The following is a 25528-nucleotide window of genomic DNA, read 5'->3' as shown; positions in this document are numbered from 1 at the left end:
TACGAGTTAACAGCTGCAAACACTGCTCGGAATCATCAACATGTTGTTGATTTTGGTCAAATGTGAGCTCGCGCGGCACCCATTTTGCACAGAGCTTCCGCATATCCAAATATTGATGAATGATATGACCAACACGTTCCTTTGATATCTTTAAGGTCTGTGCTATCTCGATCAACTTCATTTTATAGTCATTCAAAATCATTTTGTGGATTTTTTTTGATGTTTTCGTCGGTAACCACCTTTTTCGTGCGTCCAATCCGTTCACCGTCCTTCGTGCTCATTTCACCACGCTTGAATTTTGCATATCAGTCAATTATTGTTTATTTCACTGGGGCAGAGCCCGGAAACTCATTATCAAGCCAAGTTTTTGCTTCTACCGTATTTTTTCCCTTCAGAAAACAGTATTTTATCAAACCACGTTGTTCTTTTTTTTCCATTTTTTTCACAATAACAAAAGTTGCTTCACAAAAGACGCTCTATCTCACAAACTAATTGACTTACAGATGTCAAATTTTTTTGAAGGTTGGTATTATATAAAAATAATATGCATGTAATACTAGCGACGCCATCTATGTGGCAGACCGGGGACTTATCAGCCGACCTGTTATCTTAATTTGATCCGACTTTTTTCTAATTCAATAGAGTTCGTCCTGGTGCCAAAAAACACTTGTACCAAATTTAAGTGAAATCAGTTAATAATTACAAACGGAATCCTTCGAACAACAAATACATGGACAGACGGACGGATGGACACCAAGGGCTAGAACGACTCAGGTGAATCGGAGTCGATCGGTATATATTTGATGGGGTCTAAAATCAATATCTCTGGTAGGCACTGTGTGATTTAAGTTACACCCTATTGTATGAACATACGATATGCATTATAGTGCATGTTGTATACCATTAACAAATACCTTCCAATTCAACATGTTGCTGCAACATGTGTCTTATGTAGACCCCCTCCAGCATCATCAGTTAACTACAACATTATACGTCATACGCTCCCTTGGACTTTACATAACTCTCTCATCATTTCTCAAAATCAAGTTCTCAGAGACAATTTTCGTAAATATATCCCAAACCGGAGATAACAACCACGCGTTGCATCTTTCGACAAGACCAACATATTTTATATAACTGAATGGGACAAAAAAACACCGGTTGAGATATTACAAAACTACAAACCCCAAAGGCGAAGAGAATACCGAAACACCAAAAGAATGAATGAACGAGAGTGAATTCCGAACTGAGATGTAAACAAATGAGGCAACGATGAAAAGCAACAGCAATAGCAACAACAACGGAAGCCCATCAACATAAAGTTAATCATGGAGCTCCAATGGACCACAGCATGACAGATGCAAAAACAGTTTTAGTATGGCTGCCGCGAGGATAACAAGTAGCACGGATAAATAGATTTGAGAAAACAAAGTTTTAAGCGTGGATACCAAAAAAAGAGGGGTTTTAATAGAAAAAAAATCACATAAAAAATAATAAAAAAAGCAACAACTACACATCAATAGAAAATAAAGATTGTTCGTCTAGTTCTTCGCTACCCCCTTCGGGAAAATCAAGTGAAAAGGTAAAGTGTTTGGGAGAGAGAGAGAGCGAGAGTTGTCTTTTGTGTTCTCATAACCAAATATAATTATGTTAGTTTTTGCATAACTCAAACAAATATTCCCTATGCATTTAGAGGGCGATGAGTGAAAGTCATTTTAAGGATATGAAAGTGAGGAAAATATTCTAAGCATTTTCTCGAACCAAAAAAAAGACGCGTGTGAACAAAACAGAATTTCCCATCACACACTCAGGTATACAAAAGCAATAAAAGCCTAATAATAACAAAAAAAAAAACACCAAAGGGAAAATGGGAAAAATCAAACAAATCCCTTGTCTACCTTCTTCTTTCTACCAAACAAGAAGACAAATTTTGTGAAAGAAAACAAAAAACGAAAATAAATAACAAATGAAGTGCAATGAATTGGAAAATAAAAACAACAAGAAAAAGTGAATATAAGTTGGGACACTTGGAAAAAAGGCAATCTTGCTTTATGTGAACATAATAGCAACGGAACCAAAACCATTTTCAATGGCTGAAAAAAAAAAACCAAAAGCAAATGCCAGAATATATACAAGCAACAACAATAACAAAGAAAACAAATCGAAACCAAACAAATGAATGAAATGTAATTCGAAATGAAAATTAATGAATGAATCAAGTGCTGCGATAATAAATTACACAGCCGAAATCAATGAGAAATGATAATGAATTTTTTCCTTTACTAAATAAATAAAATCTGCAAATGGCAGAAGAAAAATTACCACAAATCATTTTCCAGGAAATAACTAATGCATGGCGTGTAAAACAAAAAAAAATCTTAAGAGATTTAAAATAGTGCCACAAACGTTGAACTCAATACAAACTAAAATGGATTATTATTTTTGAAGGCTATCATTAGTCTGGTATTTTTGATAAATAAAAAAATTATGTATAATTTTGGTAAAATACAAATTCTATATTCTGGTTTGGTATTCATATTTTTTTTAAAAAGTGCCAGTACACACAAAACAAAATATTATATTTTTTGAACTTACAATAAATTTTTAAGTTCAACCAAATTTTTGTTGATATAACAAAATTGGTTGCTAATGTAACAAAATATTACTAAAATCGTAATTGTATTTACAAATTACGTTATTAACTTAAATTGGGAGCCACCGTGGTGCAATGGTTAGCATGCCCGCCTTGCATACACAAGGTCGTGGGTTCGATTCCTGCTTCGACCGAACACCAAAAAGTTTTTCAGCGGTGGATTATCGCACCTCAGTAATGCTGGTGACATTTCTGAGGGTTTCAAAGCTTCTCTAAGTGTCTTCACTGCAATGTAGGACGCCGTTCGGACTCGGCTATAAAAAGGAGGTCCCTTGTCGTTGAGCTTAACATGGAATCGGGCAGCACTCAGTGATAAGAGAGAAGTTCACCAATGTGGTATCATAATGGACTGAACAGTCTAATGGACTGGGCTGCCACCTAACCTAACCTAGCTCAAATTTAAACATAGTTTTAATTGTATTGACATGAAAATTCATTGCTCTTTTTGTGTAGTTAAAGGACCTTAAAAATATGGAGACAATTGTTACAAAATGTGTAACAATTGTCTCCAATTTTAAAATATTTCTTGCTTTTCGGTGTGAAACCTTCGTTTGTAATACAGTTTAGAAAATAAAATACTAAATGCTATATACATTCTTGTGTTGGATTACAAATAAAACAAGTATATACGGCCGTAAGTTCGGCCAGGCCGAAGCTTATGTACCCTCCACCATGGATTGCGTAGAAACATCTTCTAAACACTGCCATCCACAATCGAATTACTTAAGTTGCGGTAACGCTTGCCGATGGAAAGGTATCTTAAAACCTCGTAACACCGTCTTCAAAATTGTATGTAAATCCATACGTGGTATATATTAAATCAAAAAAGATCGATCAAATACGTATATAATTCAGTTTGACAAAATTTTCTATAGACATAAAATTTTGACAAAATTTTCTATAGAAATAAAATTCTAACAAAATTTTTTAGAGAAATAAAATTTTCAAACAATTTTTTATAGAAATAAAACTTTGACAAAATTTTCTTTAGAAATAAAATTTTGACAAAATTGTCTACAGAAATAAAATTTTAACAAAATTTTCTATAGAAATAAAATTTTAACAAAATTTTCTATAGAAATAAAATTTTCTATATAGAAATAAAATTTTGACAAAATGTTCTATAGAAATAAGATTTTAACAAAAATTTTCTATAGAAATAAAATTTTAACAACATTTTCTATAGAAATAAAATTTTGACAAAATTGTATGTAGAAATAAAATTTTGACAAAATTTTCTATAGAAATAAAATTTTGGTAGATTATTTTTGGCTCGAGTGGCAACCATGATTATGAACCGATATGGACCAATTTTTGTGTGATTGGAGATCGGCTATATATAACTATAGACCGATAAGGACCAATTTTGGTATGATTGTCAGCGGCCATATACTAACACCACGTTCCACATTTGAACCGGATCGGATGAATTTTGCTCCTTCAAGACGCTCCGTAGGTCAAATCTGGAGAACGGTTTATATGGGGGCTATATATAATTATGGCCCGATGTGGACCAATTTTTGCATGGTTGTTAGAGACCAAATACCAACACCATGTACCAAATTTCAGCAAGATCGGGTGAAATTTGCTTCTCTCAGAGGCTCCGCAAGCAAAATCGGGGGATCGGTTATATGGGGGCTATATATAATTATACACCGATGTGAACCAATTTTTGCATGGTTGTTAGAGACCATATACCAACACCATGTACCAAATTTCAGCCGGATCGGAGGAAATTTGGTTCTCTTAGAGGCTCCGCAAGCCAAATCGGGGGATCGGTTTATATGGGGGCTATATGTACTTATGAACCGATATGGACCAAGTTTTGCATGGTTGTTAGAGACCAAATACCAACACCATGTACCAAATTTCAGCAAGATCGGGTGAAATTTGCTTCTCTTAGAGCAATCGCAAGCCAAATTTGGGGGTCCGTTTATATGGGGGCTATACGTAAAAGTGGACCGATAAGGACCAATTTTTGCATGGTTGTTAAGGACCATATACCAACACCATGTACCAAATTTCAGCCGGATCGGATGAAATTTGCTTCTCTTTGAGGCTCCGCAAACCAAATCTGGGGATCGGTTTATATGGGGGCTATATATAATTATAGACCGATATGAACCAATTTTTGCATGGTTGTTAGAGACTATATATAATAACACCATGTACCAAATTTCAGCCGGGTCGGATGAAATTTGGTTCTCTTAGAGGCTCCGCAAGCAAAATCGGGGGATCGGTTTATATGGGGGCTATATATAATTATGGAGCGATGTGGACCAATTTTTGCATGGTTGTTAGAGACCATATACTAACACCATGTACCAAATTGCAGCCGGATCGGATGAAATTTGCTTCTCTTAGAGCAATCGCAAGCCAACTTTGGGGGTCCGTTTATATGGGGGCTATACGTCAAAGTGGACCGATATGGACCAATTTTTGCATGGTTGTTAGAGACCATACACTACCACCATGTACCAAATTTCAGCCGGATCGGATGAAATTTGCTTCTCTTAGAGCAATCGCAAGCCAAATTTGGGGGCCCGTTTATATGGGGGCTATACGTAAAAGTGGACCGATATGGCCCATTTTCAATACCATCCGACCTATATCAATAACAACTACTTGTGCCAAGTTTCAAGTCGATAGCTTGTTTCGTTCGGAAGTTAGCATGATTTCAACAGACGGACGGACGGACGGACGGACGGACGGACGGACATATATATACTTTGTGGGGTCTTAGAGCAATATTTCGATGTGTTACAAACGGAATGACAAAGTTAATATACCCGCATCCTATGGTGGAGGGCATAAAAATATGCTTTATAAAATATAAAAGTCATGTTGGACTTTTAGAATCATTGTAATATACGTACATATCGGATGAAATATATATGGGATCTATATCTAAATCTAAACCAAAATCAACAGACGGACGGACATAGCTAGATCGACTCAGGGCCCTGAGCATAATTGCCAAAAACACTATGTATCTATCTCGTCCTCTTCTAGGTTTTGCAAACATATGTACTAACTTATAATATCCACGGAGCCACCGTGGTGCAATGGTTAGCATGCCCGCCTTGCATACGCAAGGTCGTGGGTTCGATTCCTGCTTCGACCGAACACCAAAAAGTTTTTCAGCGGTGGATTATCCCACCTCAGTAATGCTGGTGACATTTCTGAGGGTTTCAAAGCTTCTCTAAGTGGTTTCACTGCAATGTGGAACGCCGTTCGGACTCGGCTACAAAAAGGAGGTCCCTTGTCATTGAGCTTAACATGGAATCGGGCAGCACTCAGTGATAAGAGAGAAGTTCACCAATGTGGTATCACAATGGACTGAATAGTCTAAGTGAGCCTGATACATCGGGCTGCCACCTAACCTAACCTAGCCTAACCTAACCTATGCTCTCTGACACATGGTCTTCGTTCGTTTTAGCTAATCACCGTGGTACAGGTTAGTTTGATGTGTCTGGTTTTTGATCTACCGCAAACATAAACCATATCAACCCATGTTGCAATATGGACATAATTTCTATATGAACGGAAGTTATTTTCCCTACTTTTAGCTTTAGCACTACCTATAGTCATTGTGTAAAAGCCTGGAGTAGTTGTATAGTGCTCACATGCATATGAGAGTTTGTGAATGTGTTCAAGTTTTTGTTTTTGGTTTTCCGTTTCCTTTCTCTTTTTCTTCCCTCACATATTCAAATTCACCCAGACAGACTGGCTTTGAAAACATTTTCAATTTTGTTTGTTGTAGTACATCCGAACAAACACTCCACACACACATACTCACATTAAGAATACATAAGAGCGGATAACAACAGCCTCTTTGTCGTCTGCTTTGGAAAGCCTTTCGACACAAACAAAGTAAGAATGCCAACGATGATGGTGTTGGAGGATGATGATGCTTGGCGCAAAGACAAAAGATTTCAGGAAAAAAAGAGTAAAGCTCACGATTTATAGATATCGTCAAAGGACACTCATACTTCAACATTTTTGTTTTCCATATCAGATTATGGTAGAGAACGTAACAAGAAATAATTCGAAACAAACCTTGAGAAAATATTGCACAAATATTTTTTAAATGATTGAAATTGTTTCTGACATTTTCAGATGGTGAAGAAATTCCACTTGAAGTTACTGAATATTGGTGGCAGAAAATTACATTTGAAAGGCATTTAACTTGAGTACGTTTTAGGTAGCATTAAAGCTCTTTTTACCATATATCCAGCATTATGTAGTAGCAGAAAATTCAACCGAATATTTTCACTTAAGGGGATTTTGGGATTGATTTCCAGTAAAAGGAGCAGCCTCTTTAAAATAATAACTTTATTTTTAAAACTATATAACAACAAGTAATAAAAGTACAAAGTCAGGCGGGGTCGACTATACCATACCTTAAACCACCCCCACTAAATTAGTAAACATGGGCATTTGTGGGGTATTATTGCAATAGGTTTGGCAGATAAATCGTATTTCCACATTTAAGAAAATTAAGAGGTACATTTTAATGGGAGCTCTATCTCAATCTGAATAGAAATACCTGATATTATGAGCTATTCTTGAATTTTCAACAGCAAAGTTAGTATGCCAATAATATTGAGTCTATCATTAACAAGTAAGTAAATTAGAAAGTCGGGCGGGGCTGACTATATCATACCGTAAACCATCCCTACCAAATTCGTAAACATACGAATTTGTGGGTTGTCATTTGTATAGGTTAGGTTAGGTGGCAGCTCGATGTATCAGACACACTTAGACTATTCAGTCCATTGTGATACCACATTGGTGAACTTCTCTGTTATCACTGAGTGCTGCCCGATTTCATGTTAAGCTCAATGACAAGGGACCTGCTTTTTATATCCGAGTCCGAACGGCGTTCCACATTGCAGTGAAACCACTTAGAGAAGCTTTGAAACCCTCAGAAATGTCACCAGCATTACTGAGGTGGGATAATCCACCGCTGAAAAACTTTTTGGTGTTCGGTCGAAGCAGGAATCGAACCCACGACCTTGTGTATGCAAGGCGGGCATGCTAACCATTGCACCATGGTGGCTCCCAATAATTTGTATAGGTTTTGTGGAAACCCCGCATTTCTATGTTATATGGCATTACATTAGGGGTTACATGTTTATGGGAAATTTTTCACAATCTGAACAGAAATGTCTGAAATTAGGAGCAATAGTTGATTTTGCACCTACAATGTTAGTATGACACTAATATTGATTCCATCATTAAAACAGAGGAAATCGCTAAACTAGTGTGTGTATTACAGGTTTGGTTCATACCACAGAAGATTACCTCATGCTAAATTAGAGTAAGATCGGGTATTTAACAAGGCTATTATGGTTAGAAATAAAGTTATAAGGGGTTAATTTTTAAACAAGTATATACGGCCGTAAGTTCGGCCAGGCCGAATCTTATGTACCCTCCACCATGGATTGCATAGAAGCTTGTACTAAAGAGTGTCACCTACAATTACTTGAGTTGCGGTAACACCTGCCGATGCCACGGTATCTTAAAACTTCTTAACACCGTCTTCTCAATTGTAAGTTAGTCCATACGGGGTATATATTGAACCAAAAAGGCCGATTAAATACGTATATTATTCAGCTTGACAATATTTTCTATAGAAATAAAATTTTGACAAAATTTTCTATAGAAATAAAATTTTGACAAAATTTTCTGTAGAAATAAAATTTTGTATAATAATAACATTTTGACAAAATTTTCTATAGTAATAAAATTTTGACAAAAATTTTCTATAGTAATAAAATTTTGACAAAGTTTTCTTTAGTAATACAATTTTGGCATATTTTTCTATAGAAATAACATTTTGGTAGATTATTTTTGGAGATCGGTTATATATAATAACTATATACCGATATGGACCAATTTTGGCATGGTTGTTAGAAGCCATATACTAGAGCAATGTACCAATTTTCACCACATACCTAATTTCAACCGGATGGGATGAATTTTGCTCCTATAAGAGCTCCGGAGGTCAAATATGGGGATCGGTTCAAATGGGGGTTATATATAATTAAGACCGCTATGTACCAAGTTTCGCATGGTTGTTAGAGACCATATACTAACACCACGTACCAAATTTCAACCGGATCTGGTGAGTTTTGCTCTTCCAAGGGGCTCCGGAGGTCAAATGTGGAGATCGGATGGGGCTACATATAATTATGGACCGATATCGACCAATTCCTGCATGATTGTCAGAGACCATATACTAACACCACATACCAAATTTCAATCGAATCGGATGAATGTTGCTCATCCATGAGACTCTGGAGGTCAAATCTGGGGATCGGTTTATATGGGGGCTATATATAATAATGGACCGATGCGGACCAATTTTTGCATGGTTGTTAGAGACCGTATACTTACACCATGTACAAAATTTCAGCCGGATCGGATGAATGAAAACGGAGTGACAAAGTTGATATACCCCCATCCTATGATGGAGGGTATAAAAACGAGCGATACATATATATGGGATACACACACACACACACACACACATACACACACACATATGTATATATATATATATATATATATATATATATATATATATATATATATATATATATATATATATATATATATATATATATATATATATATATATATATATATATATATATATATATATATATATATATATATATATATATATATATATATATATATATATATATATATATATATATATATATATATATATATATATATGTAATAAATGTAATATCACCCATTAGTCGAAATCGGTCTATACAAGTACATGGGAGCTATATCTAAATTTAAAAAGAAAATTTTGTGTCGAATTAATAAAATTGTTTTTTAAATTTGTTGTCTTTTTTACATTTTGACTATAAAACAAGAAAGCGTTCTTTAAAAAAAAATCACTTGAAGCATACCATTATTTCTACTTGAAGTCGAGTCTGAATGTGAAAATCATTGCTTCAATGCTCCGCTTCTTTGGCTCGGAATCAATACCAAAATCATTCGGGTAAATACAAAATCTTTCCAACCGGACATGCTTTAATTTCATTGTAACACACGACTTTTACAGCGGATAACAAGTATATACGGCCGTAAGTTCGGCCAGGCCGAAGCTTTTGTACCCTCCACTATGGATTGCATAGAAACTTCTACTGAAGACTGGCATCCACAATAGAATTACTTGGGTTGCGGTAACACTTGCCGATGGCAAGGTATCTTAAAACTTCCTAACACCGTAATATATACCACATAGTCCATACGTGGTATATATTAATCTAAAAAGGCCGATTAAATACGTATATAATTAAGTTTAAAGTTTCTATAGAAATAAAATTTTGACAAAATAATATTTTACAACATTTTCTATAGAAGTAAAATTTGGAAAAAAATTTCTATAGAAATAAAATTTGGAAAAAATTTTCTACAGAAATAAAATTTAAAAAAAAATTCTATAGAAATAAAATTTGGAAAAAAATTTCTATAGAAATAAAATATTGACAAAATTTTCTATAGAAATAAAATTTTGACAAAATTTTCTATAGAAATAACATTTTAACAATGTTTTCTATAAAAATAAAATTTTGGTAGATTATTTTTGGCTCGAGTGGCAACCATGATTATGATCGGCTATATATAACTATAGACCGATACGGACCAATTTTGGCATGGTTATTAGCGGCCTTATACTAACACCACGTTGCAAATTTCAACCGGATCGGATGAATTGTGCTCCTCCAAGAGGCTCCGGAGGTCAAATCTGGGGAACGGTTTACATGGGGGCTATATGTAATTATGGACCGATATGGACCAATTCTTGCGTGTTACTTAGAGACCACATTCTAACACCATGTTCCAAATTTCAACCGGATCGGATGAATTTTGCTCCTCCAAGAGGCTCCGGAGAACAAATCTGGGGATCGATTTATATGGGGGCTATATATAATTATGGACCGATATGGACCAATTCTTGCGTGGTTGTTAGAGACCATATACTAACACTACGTACCAAATTTCAATCGGATCGGATGACTTTTGCTCCTCTAAGAGGCTCCGGAGGTCAAATCTGGGGATCGGTTTATATGGGGGCTATATATAATTATGGGCCTATGTGGACCAATTTTTGCATGGTCATTAGAGAACATATACCAACACCATGTACCAAATTTCAGCCGGATTGGATGAAATTTGCTTCTCTTAGAGAAGCAAATTTATATGGGGGCTATACGTAAAAGTGGACTGATATGGCCCATTTGCAATACCATCCGACCTACATCAATAACAACTACTTGTGCCAAGTTTCAAGTCGATAACTTGTTTCGTTCGGAAGTTAGCGTGATTTCAACAGACGGACGGACGGACGGACATGCTCAGATCGACTCAGAATTTCACCACGACCCAGAATATATATACTTATGGGGTCTTAGAGCAATATTTCGATGTGTTACAAACGGAATGACAAAGTTAATATACCCCCATCCTATGGTGGAGGGTATAAAAATGTGCACATTTAGGTTATATTGGAGCCAAATCGTCTGACATTTAAGTTAATCTCCCAAACATATTCTTATCTGGGCTGTACTATCGTGACCATATGGTCACACACATTAGATCGTCACTAAATCTTCTTTATCGCTGATAAACATACCAATGACATTTCAAAATTCGAAAAAAATAATTACATCACAATTTGGGTTAATAATACCACAAAAATGCTTACGGGATGTTTGGGATATGAAACAGTCGATACTGTCCGTTGTACTACTTTACTCGCTTGTATTTTTTCAAACCACTGTGCTATATCAATGAGCCATAGAGTCAAGTGCAACGGCGACTATGCCTATGGGTGTCGGCTAAAGTGTAAATGTACGATTAAGGTTGCCTACAGAATTTCAAGAAGTATGCCTGCAGATCAAAATGTTTAAAAAATCTAAAACATTTTTATACATTTAATTGCAAAAACATTATTCTACAATGTGAAAAAAGTTCTTCTTCGCACGGAAGTGAATGTAGATTTTTTTGTTTTTCGTTGAAGCCTACTACATTTAAGAGACACATTTCAAGCATGCCTTGGGTTATATGATGTATGTCACATATGAGGATGATGATGATAATTTACGTGACACATTCTTAATATATGACTGTCTGGAGAAATGTTTGTCATACAAGACTTTTTTGTAATCCATTGTATTCACTTTGTGGCAGCTTAGAATAATATCTCATATTTAAATTGAATTTAAGGAGAGAGTGCAATGACATATCCAGAGAGGCGATGAAGTATCATAGTAAGTAGGAAATTTTTGTTTAGTAAATTATTAGTATACGACCTTGATAAATTTGTATACCATGAAATTTAAGAAGTTTTATTAAAACTAATATATTGGGTAAAATCAAAAAAAAAAGAAAGACAAGTAAAACAAGTATATACGGCCGTAAATTCGGCCAGGTCGAATCTAATGTACCCTGCACCATGGATTGCGTAGAAACTTCTACTAAAGACGGCCAGTTCTTGACCGGTATATATAAGGAAGAAATTATTACGAACCGGTAATAAGGCGGTAATTATAGAGCCAGAATTGAAATATGGGGGTCTACCAAAAGTGGCAGATTTTTTACTATTTGGTAGATTGGTAGAATTCTAGATGTTTTGCAAGATTTTGCAAAATATTCCTCTCCAACTATGAAATGCTTCATAAATTTTCTATAGAAATAACATTTTGACAAAATTTTTCATAGAAATAAAATTCTGACAAAATTTTCTATAGAAATAAATGTTTGACAAAATTTTGTATAGAAATAAATTTTTGACAAAATTTTGTATAGAAGTTGTATTTTGACAAAATTTCCTAAAGAAAAAAAATGTTGACAAAATCTTCTATAGAAATAAAATTTTGATAAGCTTTTCTATAGAAGTATAAAATTTTGACAAAATTTTCTACGGCAATAAAATTTTGGTAGATTATTTTTGGATCGATTGCCACCATGGTTTTTCTGCGATTGGGAATCGGTTTATTTGGGGGCTATATATAATATAGATCGATACGGGCCAATTTTGGCATGGTTGTTATCGGCCATATACCAGCGAAATGTACCAAATTTCAACCGGATCGTATGAATTTTGCTCCTCCAAGAGGCTCCGGAGGTCAAATCTGGAGATCGGTTTATAAGGGGGCTATATATAGTTATGGACCGATGTGGACCAATTTTTGCATGGTTGTTAGAGACCATATACTACCACCACGTTCCAAATTTGAACCGGATCGGATGAATTTTGCTCCTCCAAGAGGCTCAAGGAGGTCAAATCTGGAGAACGGTTTATATGGGGGCTATATATAATTATGGACCGATATGGACCAATGCTGTCGCGGTTGTTGGAGACCATATACTAACACCATGTGCCAAATTTCAACCGAATCGGATGAAATATGCTTCTCTTAGAGGCTATGCAAGCCAAAACTGGGGATCGGTTTATATGGGGGCTATATACAATTATGAACCGATGTGGACCAATTTTCGCATGGTTGTTAGAGACCATATACCAACATCATGTACCAAATTTCAGCAAGATAGGATGAAATGTGCTTCTCTTTGAAGTTCCGCAACCCAAATCTTGGGATCGGTTTATGTGAGGGCTATATATAATTATGAACCGATGTGCACCAATCTTTGCATGGTTGTTGGAGACTATATACCAACACCATGTACCAAATTTCAACTGGATCGGATGAAATATTCTTTTCTTAGAGGCTCTACCAGCCAAATCTGGGGATCGGTTTATTAGGTGGTTTATATAATTATGAACCGATGTGGACCAATCTTTGCATGGTTTTTAGAGACTATATACCAACACCATGTACCAAATTTCAGCTGGATCGGATGAAATGTGCTTCTCTAAGAAGCTCCGCAAGACAAATCTAGGGATCGGTTTATATGGGGGCTATATATAATTATGAACCTATGTGGACCAATTTTTGCATGGTTATTAGAGACCATATACTTACCCCATGTACCAAATTTCAGCCGTATCGGATGAAATTTGCTTCTCTTACAGGGTCTGCAAGCCAAATTTGGAGGTCCAGGCCGAATCTTATGTACCCTTCATCATAGATTGCGTTTAAAGTTCTACTAAAGAATGCCACCACAATATTGTTCCATAAAGTATATATATTTTGGGTCGTGGTGAAATTCTGAGTCGATATAAGCATGTCCGTCCGTATGTGGAAATCACGCTAACTTCTGAACGAAACAAGCTATCGACTTGAAACTTGGCACAAGTAGTTGTTATAATGTAGGTCGGATGGTATTGCAAATGGGCCATATCGGTCCAGTTTTCGTATAGCCCCCAATAAATGGACCTCCAAATTTGGCTTGCAGATGCTGTAAGAGAAGCAAATTTCATCCGATCCGACTGAAATTTGGTACATGGTGTAAGTATATGGTCTCTAATAACCATGCAAAAATTGGTCCACATAGGTTCATAATTATATAAAGCCCCCCATATAAACCGATCCCCAGATTTGTCTTGCGGAGCTTCTTAGAGAAGCACATTTCATCCGATCCAGCTGAAATTTGGTACATGGTGTTGGTATATAGTCTCCAAAAACCATACAAAAATTGGTCCACATCGGTTCATAATTATATAAAGCACCTATATAAAGCACTACCTACATGGTTGTCTAAATTGTATGTTAGTCCATATGTTAAATTAATAAAGGCAGAGTAAATACTTATGTATGCCTCTTTAGTTCTTAATCGTTGTATATAGAAGAGTCTACATATAATAATGTACCGATATGGATAAATTATTGCATGGTTATTAAAAGGAATATTATAATTTTACATACCAAATTTAAATGGGATCGGTTGAAATTTGCTCTACCAAGAGGCTGCGGTGGTCAAATCTGGGGGCTATATATAATTACGAACCGATATGTATATATTTTTGCATGTATGTTAGAGTGTTAAAGTAAATAAAAATACTTTTAATCGTTAAATTAACTGATATATTGAATCTTCAGATTTGAGATAAAAACGCTTAAAATATAGTCTAAGACTTATTTAAGGATTTGCATCAAAATCCTTAAGGAAATGTCTAAATCTTTGGATCCAAGTAATAGTTTTTTAGTGCTGTGGGGCTATATCAAACATATACCGAAATACCTCCAAATTTCCAATTCTAAAAAAAATTTGATAAAATCTAATTTCTAAAATCCCAAGGCCCCAGTCGGTTTATGTTGGAACTCTATCAAAACCTGGACTGATATAGCTTATCTTCGTACTTGCTTATCTTCAACCAACTCACAGATGAAACTGTTGATCCGAAGAACTAAAGACCCAACAATACAGTGGCGAGATTAGAGATTCAAAGAACTCAATGCTAGAAGTGCTGACCCGAAGAACTCAAAGGTAAAAATTTTAATCTGTATAAGTCATGGGTGGAACTCTAGATCTGAGTGGTGGATCTCTAGATGTGAGAACAGTGTTTCTATTTACCAGGAGATTGAAAGAACACAGTGGGAGACTCTATTATCCAAATAACTAATTAATGGAAAATTAGAGATTCGAAGAACGCAGTGAGAAAATGTCACTGACTGTTCCGAAGGTGGAACTGTGGATCCAAAGAACTCAATAGAGGGGTTGTAGTTGCGAATAATCCAGTAGTAGAACTTTAAATCGGAAGAACTCAATGATAGAACTGTAGTTCACAAGAACTCATTGATGGAATTGAAAAGCTGTAGAATTTAGTGAAAGAATTGCAGGTCCATCCAGCTCACAGGTGAAATTGTTGATCTGAACAACTCAGTGTGTGAGCTGTAGATCCGAAGAACTAAAATCGAAACAATACAGTCGCTAGACTATAGTTTCAAATAACTCTATAATAGAACGGTTGACCCGAAGGACTCAAGGTAAAACTTTCGATCTATAGAAGTCAATGGTGGAACTCTAGATATGAGAACTCAGTAGTGGTGCTGTAGACCCGAAGACGAAGAAGACGTTAGTAGTGAATAGGTGAGGTTATGTGGCAGCCCGATGTAGTAGTAGTAGTACTCTCTCTTTATTTTCTTAAGTAATACATTTACAAATCAATACAATGCATTTTACGATAACATATTTAGGTATCTTAAGATATAAAGAATAATGTTGTTAGAATACATGACATTGACCTATGGTCGTTAGTCATTAAGCTTGTTTCTTTATGTGAACGTAAGTTATTTAAAAAGTAAATTCATGTAAAAGTTGTTCTCTGTATTGGATACAAGTTCTAATATAATAAGCTAAATCTTTCCAAGCAATTAAGAGGCCATCTAAATCATAAATTAGATCATTTTCAGTAAGCAAAAACCTTTTTAAAATACATGTGTCTGAATTCCTTTAATGCAGGACAATGGCCTAGGAAATGTTGTAAGTTTTCAGTTTCAAGCATATTGCACATAGAACATTGGCGGTTTACGGTCTGTGGAAATATGTTGCCATTCAATTGAATTAGGTCACTTCTAGCTTTGAAGATCCACATAATTTCTTCCTGAGAGAGATGCTCATTTATATAAAACTGGGCGCTTGAAGGATTCAATTTTTTATAAAACCTTTGAGTTTCTCTTGATTGCCTATTACACTTGTTAAGATATTCTATTCGCATATTTTGCAGCAAAAGCTCACTTCTCCGCATCCAGTCAGATTTCGTATTTATCTCCATTCTCCCAACATCGTGTTTCAACATTAAGTTATTTATGGCTTCTGCTCAAAATATTCCGCTTTGCAATATTTTTTTTTCGCAAGTTGGTGAGGAAGTCGTTTTTCATTATAGTCAAAAATAATTCGAGACAAATATTTGATATGTGTTCCCAAGGTAAATATGTGGCCATTTTCTACACCAGTTTCCAGCATTAGTGCATATGTGGGCGTACATTTTGGCAATCTTAAAATTTTTTTCAAAAAGTATAGAACAAGTCTGTCGACTTCCCCAAAGTTGGAGTAACCCCAAACTTGCGACCCGTAACTTTGTATCGCTCTGCAAACCGCCAAAAATAATTTCCATTTAGAGTTTACTGATACACTGGGCTTATTTAGAAAACTTTCCCATGTGCAATTAATGCACAGTGAATAATTCAACTGTAGATCCGAAGTAATTATTGAAATCCGTAAAACTGTAAATCCGTACAATTCACTGAGAGAATGGTGGATCCAAAGAACTCAAAGGTGAAACTGGTGATCCGAAGAAGTTAATATGTGAACTCTCGTATCGTATCGTTGAGTATCGCCATGTACGTAAAAGTTCTCAAAGAGCATTTTGCCACATAGCTTTTTATACCCTCCACCATAGGATGGGGGTATATTAACTTTGTCATTCCGTTTGTAACACATCGAAATATTGCTCTAAGACCCCATAAAGTATATATATTCTGAGTCGTGGTGACATTCTGAGTCGATTTGAGCATGTCCGTCCGTCCGTCTGTTGAAATCACGCTAACTTCCGGACGAAACAAGCTATCGACTTGAAACTTGGCACAAGTAGTTGTTATTGATGTAGGTCGGACGGTATTGAAAATGGGCCATATCGGTCCACTTTTACGTATAGCCCCCATATAAACGGACCCCCAAATTTGGCTTGCAGGCCTTCTAAGAGAAGCACATTTCATCCAATCCGGCTGAAATTTGGTACATGGTGTTAGTATATGATCTCTAACAACCATGCAAAAACTTCTCCACATCGGTACATAATTATATATAGCCCCCATATAAACCGATCCCACGATTTGGCTTGCCGAGCCTATAAGAGAAGCAAATTTCATCCCATCCGGCTGAAATTTGGTACATGGTGTTGGTATATGGTCTCTAACAACCATGCAAAAATTGGTCCACATCGGTCCATAATTAAACCGATCCCCAGATTTGGCTTGCGAAGCCTCTAAGAGAAGAAAATTTCATCCGATCCGGCTGAAATTTGGTACATGGTGTTAGTATATGGTCTTTATCAACCGTGGAAAAATTGGTCCACATCGGTCAATAATTATATATAGCCCCCATATAAACCGATCCCCCGATTTGGCTTGCGAAGCCTCTAAGAGAAGAAAATTTCATCCGATTCGGTTGAAATTTGGTACGTGATGTTAGTACATGATATTTAACAACCATGCCAAAAGTGGTTCATATCAGTCCATAATCATATATAGCCCCCATATAAACTATACCCCTTGATTGGCAATTAAGTTCAATTCTTTTATATACCTGATTCGACTTATTTATGAGTTTAACATCTTGGTGACTCAGGTAATGCAGATCCTATTGGACTATAGCTTGTTTTCGTAGCCATTAAGATTTCAAAAATTTGGCCAAAGTGATCATACCCGAATAGCATCTGGTTCACATTGATATATTGTTTTGGCTCACTGTGCTATGAATAATGTGATTCCTAGAACATTTTTAATTGACAGGGAATGTCAAAAAACTGAATGAGAGCCATCAACGGATAAATTAATACACACATCACATCATAGGTAAATATCATTCAGAAATTCAATATACGGATATTGATAGCATAAAGAAAGGCTTTTACTGCGTACATAAATAGCACGTGATGAAACAACATTATCGCATTGCGAAGAAAAATAAATGCAAAGTCAATGAGACAATATCACATACTTTCGAGAATGAAATATAAATGATGGCAAACATCAGCTACCTTTGCATACAAATTTCGAAAAAAAGGAACACATATTCGTATTTATTGTGCAATGAATTACTTGGTCAAATTAATTTTTTATTTTATGCAGGTACCGCAAAAATCTGGAAAAATGCTGATATATAACGCAAGAATGTAAAGTGCTATCTCCTAGCAAAAACAGCGTCTCCGAAAAAGTAGTGAAAATGTTCTTTTTGGATCCGGAAGTGGTGCAAAATTGACGTAGAAGCGATGAATTCAATATGGTCTTGTCATAAGACAGATGGTAACAATTTCACACGCCGTTGCACTGAGTTTACATCACTTCTTGAATTCTGTGAACCGAATTCCGTGGTTTGGATGAGAACTAAAAATGTTGTGATATTTTGCCAAATAAATCATTTTTATAACATTTTATGATTTGTCTATAGTTACCGCTTGACGTGAAATAATTTTTTAAAATTTTAAATTTTTCTAGAATCGCTTAAGCCTTTTTACACTTTCCACCATAGGATGGGGGTATATTAAATTTGTCATTCCGTTTGTAACACATCGAAATATTGCTCTAAGACCCCAACGTGGTGCAATGGTTAGCATGCCCGCCTTACATACACAAGGTCGTGGGTTCGATTCCTGCTTCGACCGAACACCAAAAAGTTTTTCAGCGGTGGATTATCCCACCTCAGTAATGCTGGTGACATTTCTGAGGGTTTCAAAGCTTCTCTAAGTGGTTTCACTGCAATGTGGAACGCCGTTCGGACTCGGCTATAAAACGGAGGTCCCTTGTCATTGAGCTTAACATGGAATCGGGCAGCACTAGTGATAAGAGAGAAGTTCACCAATGTGGTATCACAATGGACTGAATAGTCTAAGTGAGCCTGATATATCGGGCTGCCACCTAACCTAAGACCCCATAAAGTATATATATTCTGGGTCGTGGTGAAATTCTGAGTCGATCTAGGCTTGTCCGTCCGTCTGTTGAAATCACGCTAACTTCCGAACGAAACAAGCTATCGACTTGAATCTTGGCATAAGTAGTTGTTATTGATGTATATCGTATGATATTGCAAATTGGACCACTTTTACGTATAGCCCCCATATAAACCGACCCCAGATTTGGCTTGCGGAGGCTCTTAGAGAAGCAAATTTCGTACGATCCTATTGAAATTTGGTACGTTGTGTTAGTATATGGTCTCTAACAGTCATGCAAAAATTGGTCCATATCGGTCCATAATTATATTGAACAAACGTGGGAGTAATTTCTAAAAGTGGACTGTAGTTATTGTTTTGTTAACTCCCAAAGTTGTTAATGCAGAAACCAAGAAACCAAGATCAGTAACCAAAAAATAAAGAAACAGAAACAAAAAACAGTTTTCAAGATTCAGTGTACAGATTTATTGCTGTTGCGCTCAATATGCTTCTTACCGTCTTCGATGAAGATGTACAAGTGAAGTATGAAAGGTTCGCGCGCAGGCGTTGTTGTAAAATTGAGTGAAAAGCTACTTAATTCAAATATGGTGACAATCTATATCTCGTTAGAGCAGTTATCGATAGTTGATAGGAATAAATGTTTGATATATGGAAACAATTCAAATTCAAAGGATATTCAAGTTATTCTTATGGATATTCATAATAAATAATAGAAAAGATAATTCATAATATTTTAGTTCATAATTCATTAAGTAATTCATTATTTTTAATAAAAAATAGAAAAATTGTTGAACTAGATTCAACATATATAAATAGAGCCCTCATATAAACCGATGCCTTGATTTGATCTCCGGAGCCTCTTGGAGGAGCAAAACTCATCTGATCCGTCTGAAATTTGGTACGTGGTGTTAGTATCGTATATGGTCTCTAACAACCGTGCAAAAATTGGTCCATATCGGTCCATAATTATATATAGCCCCCAAATAAATCGATCGATCTTGAAGGAGCAAAATTCATCCGATTCGGTTGAAATTTGTTACATTGCGCTAGTATATGGCCGTTAACAACCATGCCAAAATTGGTCCATATCGGTCTATAGTTATATATAGCCGATTCCCAATCAGACAAAAATTGGTCCATATCGCCAAAATAATATACCAAAATTTTATTTCTATAGACAATTTTGTCAAAATTTTATTACTATAGAAAATTTTGTCAAAATTTTATTTCGAAATATTGCTCTAAGACCCCATAAAGTATATATATTCTGGGTCGTGGTGAAATTCTGAGTCGATCTAAGCATGTCCGTCCGTCCGTCCGTCTGTTGAAATCACGCTAACTTCCGAACGAAACAAGCTATCGACTTGAAACTTGGCACAAGTAGTTGTTAACGATGTAGGCCAAATGGTATTGAAAATGGGCCATATCGGTCCACTTTCACGTATAGCCCCCATATAAAGAGATCCTCAGATTTGGCTTGTGGAGCCTCTAACAGAAACATATTTCATCCGATCCGGCTGAAATTTGGTATATGGTGTTGGTATATGGTCTCTAACAACCATGCATTGGTCCACATCGGTCCATAATTATATATAGCCCCCATATAAACCGATCCCCAGATTTGGCTTGCGGAGCCTAAAAGAGAAGCAAATTTCATCCGATCCGGCTGAAATTTGGTACTTGGTGTTGGTATATGGTCTCTAATAACCATCCAAAAATTGGTTCACATCGGTCCATAATTATATATAGCCCCCATATAAACCGATCCCCAGATTTGGCTTGAAGAAAATTTCATCCGATCCGGCTGAAATTTGGTACATGATGTTGGTATATGGTCTCTAAGAACCATATTGGTCCATATCGGTTCATAGTCATGGTTGCCACTAGAGCCAAAAATAATCTACCAAAATTTAATTTCTATAGAAAATTTTGTCAAAATTTTATTTCTAGAGAAAATTTTGTTAAAATTTTATTCGGTTCATAATAAAATATTCATCATTGTCAAAATTTTATTTCTATAGAAAATTTTGTCAAAATGTTATGTCTACTTTGTCAAACTGAATTATATACGTATTGGATCGATCTTTTTTGATTTAATATATACCACGTATGGACTTACATACAATTTAGAAGATGGTGTTAGGAGGTTGTAAGATACCTTGCCATCGGCAAGCGTTACCGCAACTTAAGTAATTCGATTGTGGATGGCAGTGTTTAGAAGAAGTTTCTACGCAATCCATGATGGAGGGTACATAAGCTTCGGCCTGGCCGAACTTACGGCCGTATATACTTGTTTTAAATATATACTCCATTTGGACTATCTTACAATTTGGACGACGGTGTTAAGAAGTTTTAAGATACCTTGCCATCGGCAAGTGTTACCGCAACCCAAGTAATTCGATTGTGGATGACAGTCTTTAGTAGAAGATTCTATACAATTCATGGCGGAGGAGACATAAGATTCGTCCTGGCCGCACTTACGGACGTATATACTTGTGGCTTTCCAGCCAAATTTATAACTTTATTACTGAATGCAATAGATGAAATGCTTTTGTAAGCTTGTAAACAATAAAATCTACTGTCACTGTCATAAAGCCGTCAGTTGTCAGACGAACGATTTAGAGATGATCGTAACATGTCAGCCACCTTGTACTGTGTGGGGTCTATGACAAATATTGCAATGTATACAAACGGAATGACGGAATAAGGGTAGAATAAAAAAAAATGATATAAACCTTAAGTGTATATGGGGACATTTATCGCATTGGACTAAATTGTCTGAGTGTGCCTGAAAAAAGGAGAAAAGAACTAGCAGCCATTATAGCCGTACCCAACCTAGTGTTGAAGACAAACTACCGGTCGAGACATGGAAATCTGCCCCTTGTGTATAATCCAAAGATATTCCCTTCGTGCAATATACAGACGACAATCACATTCCGTCTAAACTTTTGTTTTTCTATAATTAAGAATGGAGGACAAACACAAAGACAAGTCAGTCGTAGGAACTCAAGTTGACTTGAATTCCTTTCATTCCATTGTTTTAATTCCCCTTAGACGACGACAAAGAAACTATTGTACTTATCATCGGTTGTTTTTATAATTTGTTCTTGTTTTTATTTTCTACTTTTAATCCCAATTATTTACGCAAAAGTGTCGTAGTGTTATTCGTGTTATCCTTATTTCTAAGATTTACATGGCTTGTAAGTTAGTTAAGAGGTTTCTTTACCATACATGCAAAAAAAAAATCTTTATTTTAATCCAAGGATTTTCAACAATTAGTTTGGTAATGATTCTGAGCCAAAGTTAATCAATCTCATTTATAAAATTATGGATTTTGTTTTTGCAGTATAGAACAAAGCTCTACACCAGCAAATAATTTCAGTTTAAAATGCAATTTATAGTGGAAATTTAAAAGTACCTAGTAAATATGGCCAAAGTTCGGTCAGGCCGAATTATGGATCCTGTATCCTACATTATGGATTGCGCACAAAGTTCCTCTAAAGAATGTTAACCACAATCGAATTACATAGGTTGTGGTAACACTTGCGGATGGCAAGGTCTGTTAAGTCTCTTAATACCCTACGCCACAATAGTGTAAAAGTTAAGATAGTGCATATGTTTGCAATACCTTGAAGGAGACGAGATAGACACATGGTGTCTTTAGCTAAAATGATCAGGGCCGACCCCTGAGTCGATCTAGCCATATCCAGGTGTCCGTCCGTCTGTCGATTTGTCTGAGAACACCTTTTCGAAGTTTGGGTCCACCTAACTTCTAATTTAGCGCAAATATCTATTTTCGGGTCAGAAAAGAACCCTATTGATTTTGATAGAAATCGGTTTAGATTTAGATGTAGCTCCCATATATATGTTTCTCTCGATATATGGCTCCAGAAGCCATATGTTTACCCCGATTTGATTTAAATTTTTCATATAGTGGATTGAATCGGATTCAAAATTAATCTGAAAATATAAAATTTAAAGAGGAGATGATCTTCACTGGTCGTTATTTCAATGTCGTATATTATAATAATACGGAAGAATTTTGATCATAGAATAACATTTTGTATTGGCGCTATCAAAATTAAACATTTCGCCAGAAAAATGTTTAAAATTTACAATATGGCATATCAGTTATATATGGTTCGGTGGCAGCCCGATGTATCAGGCTCACTTAGACTATTCAGTCCATTGTGATACCACACTGGTGAACTTCTCTCTTATCACTGAGTGCTGCCCAATTCCATGTTAAGCTCAAAGACAAGGGACCTCCTTTTTATAGCCGAGTTCGAACAGCGTTCCACATTGCAGTGAAACCACTTAGAGAAGCTTTGAAACCCTCAGAAATGTCACCAACATTACTTAGGTGGGATAATCCACCGCTGAAAAATTTTTTGGTGTTCGATCGAAGCAGGGATCGAACCCACGACCTTGTGTATGCAAGGCGGGCATGCTAACCATTGCACCACGGTGGCTCTCAGTTATATGTTATATACAAAATTCAAAACAAAATGTCATGTCGGCCGGCTGTTTTTAAAAAGTGCCTAGCTTAATATGTGCTACGTCACTCAAATAAAATTTGCTCGTTTTTGTGCAAAATTCAAACACTGGTTTTGCGTACTTTATTTTAGAAAACAAATTTTAATTTATTCATTTTTATACCCTCCACCATAATATACCCCCAATTAACTTTGTCATTCCGTTTGTAACACATCGAAATATTGCTCTAAGACCCCATAAAGTATATATATTCTGGGTCGTGGTGAAATTCTGAGTCGATCTAAGCATGTCCGTCCGTCCGTCCGTCTGTCCGTCTGTCCGTCTGTCCGGCTGTCCGTCCGTCTGTGGAAATCACGCTAACTTCCGAACGAAACAAGCTATCGACTTGAAACTTGGCACAAGTAGTTGTTATTGATGTAGGTCGGATGGTATTGAAAATCGGCCATATCGGACCACGCTTACGTATAGCCCTCATATAAACCGATCCCAAAATTTGGCTTGGGGAGCCTCCCGGAGCAGCAAAATTCATCCGATCCGGTTGAAATTTAATACCTGATGTTAGTATACGGCCTCTAACAACCATGTAAAAATTGGTCCATATCGGTCCATAATTATATATAGCTCCCATATAAACCGATCCCCAGATTTGACCTCCGGAGCCTCTTGGAGGAGCAAAATTCATCCGATCCGGTTGAAATTTAGTACGTGGTCTTAGTATACGGTCTCTAACACCCATGCAAAAATTGGTCCATGTCGGACCATAATTATATATAGCCCCCATATAAACCGATCCCCAGATTTGACCTCCGGAGCCTCTTGGAGGGGAAAAATTCATCCGATCCGGTTGAAATGTGGTACCTGATGTTAGTATACGGCCTCTAACAACCATGCAAAAATTGGTCCATATCGGTTCATAATTATATATAGCTCCCATATAAACCGATCCCCAGATTTGACCTCAGGAGCCTCTTGGAGGAGCGAAATTCATCCGATCCAGTTGAAATTTGGTACATGGTTTTAGTATATGGTATCTAACAACCATGCAAAAATTGGTCCATATTGGTCCATAATTATATATAGCAAAAGTCATCCGATGCGGTTGAAATTTGGTATATTTTGTCAATATATGGCCTCTAACAGCCATGTAAAAATTGGTCAATATCGGTCTTTAGTTATATATAGCCGACGACTTATTACACAAAAATTGGTCCATATCGCCAAAAATAATCTACCAAAACTTTATTTCCATAGAAAATTTTGTCAAATTTTATTACTATAGAAAGTTGTGTCAAAATTTCATTTCTATAGAAAGTTTTGTCAAACGTTTATTTCTATAGAAATGTTTGTCAACATTTTATTTCTATACAAAACTTTGTCAACATTTTACTTCCATAGAAAATTTTGTAAAAAATTTATTTCTGTAGAAAATTTTGTCAACATTTTATTTCTATAGAAAATTTTGTCAAGTTTTTATTTCTATAGAAAATTTTGTCAAAATTTTATTTCTATAGAAGATTTTGTCAAGTTTTCATTTCTATAGAAAATTTTGTCAAACTATATTATATACGTATTTAATCGGCCTTTTTTTGTTTAATATATACCCCGTATGGGCTAACTTACAATTTTGAAGACAGTGTTAAAAAGTTTTACGATACCTTGCCATCGGCAAGTGTTATCGCAACCCAAGTAATTCGATTGTGGATGACAGCCTTTAGTAGAAGTTCCTACGCAATCCATGGTGGAGGGTACATAAGATTCGGCCTGGCCGAACT

The 25528-nt window shown here is 35.9% G+C and overlaps 1 protein-coding gene across 1 annotated transcript in view; it reads left to right on the top strand.

Annotated features, from left to right (window-relative positions):
- Positions 1-1401: 1401 nt before the first annotated feature.
- The window catches only part of LOC142240750 (uncharacterized), a 163988-nt gene continuing 139861 nt past the window's right edge, over positions 1402-25528 (top strand). Inside the window, exon 1 of the mRNA XM_075312469.1 lies at positions 1402-1582. The gene's annotated coding sequence lies outside the window, so the exon portion shown is untranslated. The remainder of the gene's footprint in view (positions 1583-25528) is intronic.

This window comes from Haematobia irritans, chromosome 5 (genome assembly GCF_050003625.1).
Source record: "Haematobia irritans isolate KBUSLIRL chromosome 5, ASM5000362v1, whole genome shotgun sequence".
NCBI classification, from domain to species: Eukaryota; Metazoa; Arthropoda; class Insecta; order Diptera; family Muscidae; genus Haematobia; species Haematobia irritans.
This window is presented reverse-complemented; position numbering and strand designations above follow the sequence as displayed.